Genomic DNA, 9,004 nt, shown 5'->3' with positions numbered 1-9,004 from the left:
TTTTGCTTTCATAGCATTATAAAAGAACTTGCTATCGTAATGTCAAAGGAAGTGATTGATTTGGTATGTTTACAAATACTAAATTTGAAGTTCTAAGTTAGGTACAGTTTCCCCCTATATAAATAGCTTACGGAGATAGGGCAATACATATATATGTACAGGGCAAGTTTGATTTAATTTTTTTTCATGGTGAAGACAACACAATACACAGAAGTTCGGACTGTTTCCATGGTCATCAGTAAGAGCATCTTCAACAGGCGCGCTAAAAGACGCGCCCGCGCGGTAAAACTGCTTTTTAGCGCGCGCCGACCGGTTTCGCGCGCTCCAGCGGTGGCGGGAAACAAGCGCGCGTGAAAATGATTGCGCGCGCGGAAAAGGCGGCAGCTCGCGCGCTAGATTTGACGTGCCGCTTCGCGCGCGCCTATAAAACTGCAGCGCCATCTGCCGCTCTCTCCCGCTCTCTCCACTGCTCTCCCTCCTCGCCGCCAACACGCCACCACCGCGCCACCATTCCGCCTCGCCGCCGGGGAGGTTTGGGCTACCGCGGCGTCCGCGTGCGCCCGTCCGGCACCTACTCCGCCTCGATTCAGTCGGGCAGCGGCGTGCGCCTCGGCCTCAGAACCTTCGACACCGCCCAGGATGGTGCTCGCGTGTACGAGGCTGCGGCGTGGCGCCTCTGGCAGTCCTGTTGGGACATGAACTTTACCGACGTGTCAACGCGGGAGCGGGCACATGAGTTGGCGCCTTTCCCGCGGCTTACCACTAATGAGGATCACCGGAGGCGGGAGCGCCGTCTTAGCCGGGCCGAGATGGACGAGGAAGCCATGGCGCTGTGGAGGCAACGCTTCCCGCAAGACATCATCAACAAAGAACAGTTCTTCGCCGAAAGGAGGGCGGAGAGGGAGGAGAGGAGGAAGGAGCGAGCCGCCTATCGCGAGGACAAGCGAACGCGGAAGGCGGTCACTAAATATAACATGGCGCTAGGAGATGTGTCGTCCTGGGACTCCCGCGACGAGCGGTTCCTTGACGCCTATGCTCAGACGTCAGAGGAGGACATCACCGAGGCAGAGTCCGAGTCGGAGAACGAGTAGTAGTAGTTTTTTTTTTGTATCGTAGAAGCAGGCTATCGGAGAACTATATTTTTTGCGCGCTGCTAGAGCGGCGCGCGCGCTGCATTTTGGCGCGGCTGTTGGAGCCAACTTTGCAGGCCGCACAAAACCAGGCGAAGCATGTGCGGCAAAGCAGTTTTTAGCGCGCGGCGCGTTGCGCGCCTGTTGGAGATGCTCTAACACATACTTTTATTTTTGTTGAGAAAAGTAAAAAATATACTTGATAGGTAAGTTTTCATTTTTTCTAATACTTGTCTATCCTGAAAATGGAAACCACCAGTAATTAATCTCATTGATAGGCAAGCTCAAACTATTTCCAAAAGCACTTCTTTACTGCCATCAGTCATGCACTCCCACATGCACATTAGGCAAGGTAGCAACTGTCGTCAGCTCAAATGCACCCTCAGATGCGCATTAGGCAAGGTAGCAGTTGTTGTGCGTGTACAACATCATGATCTTCCTGCAAAGATTTTAGAATGGTGAGGCGGTGATGGGTGGCAACAGTACGTGTAGTCCACGACGGGCGACAACACAGAAGTGGTACATGTGTTACACGTGTATGCTTACATGAAGGATACGACAAAGAGGGAGCGTGAGGAAAACATGATTACTAGAATATGTGTGTGTCCATGTGCATGCATACATAAGGAAGAGATGAAGAGGGAGGGAAACATGGCTTCCAGAATCTGTTGTAACACGCGGACAATTAACTATATTACTTCAAGAAGAACGTAAGGTTTCATGTTTCACTTTTATTTTCATCACTCCTTCGTCCAATCTTCCACATATGATAAACACTTACCTTAATTTACTTACCTTCTGAATCAATTCTATTTTAATTTATTTACCAAACTTCTCATCAAAATATAAGATAATCATGGGTAGGATTTGATAAACTTTTATTTACACAATCACGTTAATATAAACAGGTAAATCACAAGCTAGCGTACTAGCATATTTATATCCCGTTGCAACGCACGGGCATTGTCCTAGTACTCCAAAACAATTCTTCGTAAAGTTTGAGGACATTTGGAGTTGTGCAGAATAGGTATCTTAGATTTGCTTCTTTTCAGTCCAGAATTCCAGCTGCCGGCATTCTCCCTCTTCATGTAAATCTTGTAAAATAAGAGAGAAAAGGCATAAGAATTTTATCCTAAAGTGTAATAGCAACCCATAATGCAAAAAATATCAACATAAAAACATGATGCAAAATGGACGTATCACCGGTTATTGATTATAATGATGTGTTCTCTCCAATTGTCAAGCATCGTTCCATTCTTGCATTTTTGGTATTATTGCTATGCATGATCTTGAGCTTGATCAGTTAGATGTCTAGACTGCTTTTCTGCATGGTGAATTGGACGAGGAGATTTACATGGACCAACCGGAAGGCTTCATAGTGCCTGGTAAGGGGAAATTTGTTTGCAAGTTAAAGAGGTCCCTATATGGTTTGCAACAGTCTCCGAGACAGCGTTATAAAAGGTTTGATTCATTTATGATAGCACATGGATTTAAGATGTCTGCATTTGATAGTTGTGTTTACATTAAATTTGTTGATGGATCACCTATATACTTGTTGTTAATGTAGATGGTATGTTGATTGCTTCCAAGGGCAAGAAAGAGATCAATATATACTTTAAAGGCATAGTTAAGTAGTGAGTTTGAGATGAAGGATCTTGGTGCTTCTAAGAAAATTCTAGGTATGGAGATTACAAGGGGACAAAAATTCTGGTTTGTTATTTCTTAGTCAGTAGAGTTACATTAAGAAAGTTCTTCGTCGTTATAACATGAATGATGCTAAGTCAGTAAGCACTCCCATTGCTCCTCATTCCAAATTATCATCCTCTCGTTGTCCTAGTAATGATGAAGAGTTTGAGTATATGTCAAGAGTTCCACATTCCAGTTTTTTTGGTTCTTTAATGTATGTCATGGTGTGTTCTAGGCCTGGTTTGTCTTTTGCAATGAGTTTGATCAGTTGATACCTTCATGGTACTTCCAGGTACATTGGAACATTGGAAGGCTATTCAGTGGATTTTCAGGTACCTTCATGGCACTTCCAATGCTTGTTTGAAATTCGTCAGGACTGGTGAGGGACTAGTTGGCTATATGGATTCAGATTCTGCTTTCAGCGATTTGGACAAGAGGAGGTCCCTTACAGGTTATGTGCTCATAGTTGGTGGTTGTGCCGTGAGTTGGAGGGCAACGTTGCAGCCAGTAGTTGCCCAGTCTACCACTGTAGCAGAATACATTGCTATTGCAGAAGCATGTAAAGAATCAGTTTGGCTGAAAGGTTTGTATGCTGAGCTTTGTGGAGATAATTCTTGCATTAACTTGTTTTGTGACAGTCAGAGTGCCATATACCTCACTAAGGATCAGATGTTCCATGAGAGAACAAAGCACATTAATTGTTGTCAAATATCATTATGTCAGAGACATTGTTGAGCAAGGTAAACTAAAGGTATGCAAGATTAGTTGGTATAACTCATTATAATCAAAGCTACTTCCTATTGCTAAGTTTGAGCTTTGCTCAGACTTAGTTGGTATAACTCATTAGCCCTAGTGGCTGTTTGGCACCGAAAGTGTTTTATTTGTTGTTCAGGGAGGAGGTTCTCATTCATGCTACAAGATGGAATTTATCTCAAGGTGGAGTTTGTTATGTTATGCTTCAAATTCAAGTATAAAGAGAAAGGCTAACTTCTGACGAGCGAGCGGAGCGAGGCCCGTCGTCTATAGGCTTGGGCCGATCAGTATTGACCTAGGTCACCTGTGTTATATATACCTCTTTTAAGCCGCCGCATGGGATAAGTTGATCAGTTGCAAATCCTCGACGTTTGTAACCTTCCCTGATATAGTGAAGTTTGGCTGGTTGGCGCCCATGCTTTTTTCCCCTTTGTGCTGGAGGGGTTTTCCACGTTAAATCTTGTGTCCCTTGCTTGTTTTCGTTCTTCATCGTATTTGATTGCATGTCGTATCTCTAACCATGTTGCAGATAGGTTGATTGTTTCATGGGGTAGAAAATAGAAGGGCAACGAGATTGTGTTCCACTGGATCCCTTGCCCACTCAGCCAGCAGAAAAGGGCTAGTAACTTGTTAGTCGAGTGTGATGTTATTGTTTGTTGGAAGTGGGAGAATGTGGGATCGTCAATCCTTTATTAGTAACAACGCACTATGTTGTTTGCTCCATGGATTATTATTTGTTGTTGAATAGAAATGGCTTGCTGCATTGTATGTCGCTTTGTTCTGCTCGCTGCTGCATTATTTTTGAGTGTCAGAAAATTGTTGACCCTTTGCCGGATATTGAGCGCTCTATTATTTCGATGACCCTTTGGCGTCCTTGGCATATTTGAAACGAGGCGGTTCATCACAAACCCCCACCCCTATGGAAGCATCCAGAAGGCTCCTCGTGAGCTATCTTGATTCGTTGGTCGGCATAAAGATGGATCTTTCCATTGGTCATCGCAAATGAAAATCAGTTGTTGCTTATGATAACTCGGTTTTCCACCCACATGTGATAATGGTCGATGAAGTGGCAAGTGGTGTCCGCCTGAAGCTGGTTGGGTGAAATTAAGCACTGACGGAGCCTATACTGAGGATGGTAAAGCAGGTGCTTGTATGTTGCTAAGAGATGATAAAGGCAGTATTATCTTCTCGTCCTACAGGGAGCTCTTCTCTTGCCGGTTTTGATAAAGGGCAATTTTATTATCTCAAAATATAGCATCAAGCAGATACAAAACATTATGAGTAACACCCGGGCTCTGCATAACTAAGATACACACAGTCAAATTCAAAAGTCTGACAAAAATCATGAAATAAAAACTGACATATCGGCAACAGTAGAGTCCTATATACTGACAGTATGCCTATGTCGAAGGTGGTGGTGGATCAATCTGGAGGTTATGCTACCACCCATGTTAAAAAAAACCTCCCTAGTCACCCGCTCCAACCGCGTACGCACAACCTTGAACAACGGTTGGTGCTCGGGTCGTTGTAGCATAGACCACGTATGAAGCGAGTGCGTACAACGGAACTGCAGAGGAGAAGCATTTTTTCATTAGAAACTAAATCGTTTCTACATAGACAAAGCGACCAAATTAAGGCATACCCTCACACCCTTATAAGTGCTTTCAACTTATTTGGAATACCGTCCAACCACTGACCGTATACATTGTCAACACTTGTGGGCGGATATAAATTTGATGCTATTTGGACGATTGACCACGTAGAACATGCAAATTTGCATTGGAAAATGAGATGTTTCATTGTCTCGTCATGAGTACAAAAACAACACTTCTTACTCCTTGGACAGTTGCGTTATGCGAGGTAGTCTTTGGTTAACACAACTCCCCTAGAACATACCACATGAAGATTTTCACTTTTAGTGGAATCTTGGACTTCCAAAATTTCTTGTTATTCCTCACTGGTACCTCGGAATGCATGAGCGTACGGTACATAGAGTCTACTGTGAAAGATCTTGATGTAGTAATTAAGGTACCAGCGAAACACATCCCGGCTCATCTCTTCTCGTGATGCTTTTGAAGCCGAGTTATGCGTATGGAAGGATTGTCGTTTGCCATCCAGAGGAGTGACTTACCAATCATGGTTGAGATGGATTCTATTATTGCAGTGAAGTTGATTGGCACGAAATTGGATAGATTGGTCTACTCCTCGCTCATTAAGGTGATTAGGCACGTCATGGGTCTTCATGAATCTTGCATTACTCATGTTAATCGTACTTAAAATAAGGTTAGCGATAGCTAGCTAAATTTGCGCGAATAGAAAGCAGAACAATGACTTGGGTTGGTTCTGGCCGTCAGATGCATTAGAGCTGACTGTTGCTGAATGTATGCACTTTATGAGTTGAGTAATACTACATTACTTCACCCGCCAAAAAAATGTCGGAAAACTGTTTGGCTGCCATTCGTGATTGGACGTTAAATATGGTGTTGATTTCGGACTTCTGGGTGTTCAATATTCAGTTTTCGTTGGCACTGGTTCGTTATAACTTATAAGTGCTGTTATTGCGCGTGGCGTGTTGGATTGATTACTTGATTCGCACTAGCAACAAGAGCAAAAAACGGGCCTCTCTGAAAGCTACCAACAAACAAGGTACAGTATATACTATGCTAGATGACAAAAAATCAAGGTATACTAGTATAGTTCAGATACACTAGCAAGAATGTACGCAAGCAGTTACAAGTCACCCATGCATCCTTGTACATTAAAACCTGAATAGCTACACAATCATGGGCAAACGGCCGGCCGGTGCCCTTCATCGGAGGTAGTACAGCTTGTTGGCGATGTATTCGAAGGGGTCAAACAGGTCACTCCTTCTCCATTTGCTGTTCCTTCGAAGCAACTTGGGGTCGATTGGCTTAACGTGCAGCTGGACGAACTCATGGAATGCGGAGAACTTGATCCACTTCAAGGGGCCATCTTCCTCGTGATTATCCATTACCCGCAGTAGCAGGTCGCCACCCTCGAACTCGTACTCGAAGCACACCACGCCGTGGCCATCGTAGTCGTCCCAGGTCATGTCTCCCTTGAGCACGTGCCTCAGGACCCCTGGGTACACATCGCTGCTGTCGTAGTCGTCGTCTAGCAGAAGCGCACACAGCACTGGCCCGTGCTTATAGATCATCCAGGCTAGGTCAAGCGGACGGAGCTTGCCGCCGAGCGGCCCGGCCGGTATGTGTATGTCGTATGAATCGAGGGGGAGAGATATATCATTCGGGACCTTGGTGGTGGGCACTCCGGCCGAATGCTTGATGGTGTCCAGCACGTCGCCGAACCATGCTCCATCATCCGGATCCCACACCTGCCTCCTCCGGCATTTCTTCTTGAGGGCCGTCGGATTCTTGGCAGCGAAGGTGAACTTCCCGTGTCCATGCACCCTCTCGAACTCCAAGCGGTGCTGAGCTTCGACACACATGCTGGATGAAGCGATGGAGCAAGACCCTACACATCAACAACTCAAATGGATGCGCACGGCTGGTCAGTGTGTATACTACTGTAGCTGTAGCTAGGTTCGATCAAACCACAAACTATGGTACACATCAACACATGATAAACCAGATGCAAATTAGCGACTCACCGTCATCGTTGATTAGGGGCTTCCCCATGACGCTAAGCCAGCTCCAAGAAGCAGGCAGCCGGCGTCGTCCACGGCCCAAGAACTGCCGGTAATACCACTCCGATAACCGCTGGGCCCAGAAGCGTGCGCCGGCCTCGAAGACTACCTTCATGCGTGTCAAGATTGTGCCGTTTCTTGCACGGGCGATGAATATATCTGGCGTGCGCAGCAGTATCTTCTCACTGCTACCTTTGCCCTCAGCACCCTCTGAGACAAACTCAAGCATAAGCTCATGTCTATTGAAAGAAAAAACCATGCCACTGACATCAAATTGCATGCGTAATGTACATATTGCTACTAGCCAGGACAAACGCACGCAACCATGTAAACGGAGAAGTGCAAAAATATGCACGGCATACCTATAGTTTCGTTACTACAGTACGTACTCCCTCCGTCCGGAAATACTTGTCATCCAAATGAATAAAAGAGGATGTATCTAGATGTATTTTAGTTCTAGATACATCCCTTTTTATCCATTTTGATGACAAGTATTTTCGGACGGAGGTAGTACCTACTACTAGCTTCCTTCCGAATTGCATTGTGTCCTATTGTAGCTAGGAAATAATATATCAATAGCCAAGCAAAAGCCACTAAGTCGGTCCATGAATAACTATCACCATTTGTTAGATCTAATAAATTATGCCATTAGTTGTTATTTTGCGAGTAAATTATACTACCATTAGTTTCAGAGCTGGATTCTCTGTATATATCATGGGGAATTGTAGCAGCTACAAAGCATGTTAATTACTTCTAAAATGAAATATTGCACCCCTACGTGTACCCTCACTAAGCAACAACTAGCCCCACAACTACTTGGGCTACCGACGCCTGACCACCAGTTTACCAACATCGTCTTCAGTAGTTCAGTTAAGAGTTAATACCACTATTGATACATAAACTTGTAGGGGTGGGAACAGTTTCATATAAGAACTAAAAAACCCCACAAAACTAGCCTTCCAACTTGTCTGATGTAACAAATTTATACAAAACCACCCCGAACTGCACACGTGGCACGCCATGTAGGCTCTGTCGGACCCGGATCACGTTTTTACAAAGAAACCCTCGCGCTTTAGCAATTTCGCAGACAAGTCCATCCCTCGACAGAAAAGCACCTGGTCGTCGGCCTCGACAGAAAACCACCGCCGGCCACCGCCGCCATGGCGAACATCGAGGGCTGGAAGCTCGCACTGGAGGATCTGGCCGGCAACGACCAGTCGTTCCGCGCGCAGATTCGAGAGGTCTGCACCTGGTTCCCCACCCCGAAGATGATGCTCATGCATGCGCGCGGGTTGGCCAAGCAGCTGACGGACGGCGAGAACGCCCGTGCCTTCCCCACAGGCCTCACAGTGCCGCCGCCGATGTTCCTCGTTTGGGCAATGCGTGAGGGCACGCTTAGCGTGGATCCGTACCAGCGAGCTAGGTGGTGGATGTACCGCTCCACCACCTCTCTGGCCCCGGCCCCCCTCGACGATGACCCTGCGAACGTCGTCGGCGTCATGCTCGCGGTGCCTGCTCCAGTCGACCCTGCGGTCTACGCCTCTGACGACGACCTGAAAGAGACTGTTGTCATCAGTGACGACGACATGGATGCAGACGAGGTTGTGCTCGTTGCGCCGGTCGCCGTTGAGGGTGGCAGAAACATGCCCATCGACGTCGAGCTCCTGCCGGACGTCGAGCTCCTGCCAGAAGAGGTGAAGGTTGAACAAGAAGAAGAGGTGAAGGAGCCACAGCAAAACAAGAAGAAGGCGCCTCTGAAGAAAGAGGT

This window comes from Triticum aestivum, chromosome 2B (genome assembly GCF_018294505.1).
Source record: "Triticum aestivum cultivar Chinese Spring chromosome 2B, IWGSC CS RefSeq v2.1, whole genome shotgun sequence".
In the NCBI taxonomy this organism is placed as follows: Eukaryota; Viridiplantae; Streptophyta; class Magnoliopsida; order Poales; family Poaceae; genus Triticum; species Triticum aestivum.
Note: the sequence above shows the minus strand (reverse complement) of the source record.